Source organism: Lepidothrix coronata, unplaced genomic scaffold (genome assembly GCF_001604755.1).
Source record: "Lepidothrix coronata isolate B3197 unplaced genomic scaffold, Lepidothrix_coronata-1.0 Scaffold291, whole genome shotgun sequence".
NCBI lineage: Eukaryota > Metazoa > Chordata > Aves > Passeriformes > Pipridae > Lepidothrix > Lepidothrix coronata.
In genome coordinates, this window is record NW_016690471.1 from 460,706 (window position 1) to 461,324 (window position 619).

The following is a 619-nucleotide window of genomic DNA, read 5'->3' on the forward strand; positions in this document are numbered from 1 at the left end:
CATGTTCTGCTCTCAAACCCATCAGAGGGACCATGATCTGCTCTCAAAGCCATCACAGACACCATGTTCTGCTCTCAAACCCATCAGAGGGACCATGATCTGCTCTCAAAGCCATCAGAGGGACCATGATCTGCTCTCAAACCCATCAGAAGGACCATGATCTGCTCTCAAACCCATCAGAAGTCCCACCCTCTGCCTCCAGTGGCTTCTGCCCTTTGCTGTCCCTGCCAGGGCAGTGGAGCTGCTCAGGTTGGTTGCTCCGAGCCTGTTTCACTGTTCCTGCCCCATTCCCAGCTGGATGTGACCAGGCTGGAGCTGGAAGGGTGACCTGAGCACTGCCCCGGGCAGCTCTGAGGGAGCTCTGGCTGGTCAAGGGTGTGGGCAGAGCCCCAGGACAGGGATGTGCAGCTCCAGGACAGGGATCTGCAGTTTGAGGACAGGGATGTGCAGCTCAAGGTCAGGGATGTGCAGCCCCAGGACAGGGATGTGCAGCTCAGGGACAGGGATGTGCAGTTCGAGGACAGGGATGTGCAGCCCCAGGATAGGGACCTGTAGCTCGAGGACAAGGATCTGCAGTTTGAGGACAGGGACCTGCAGTTTGAGGACAGGGACCTGCAGT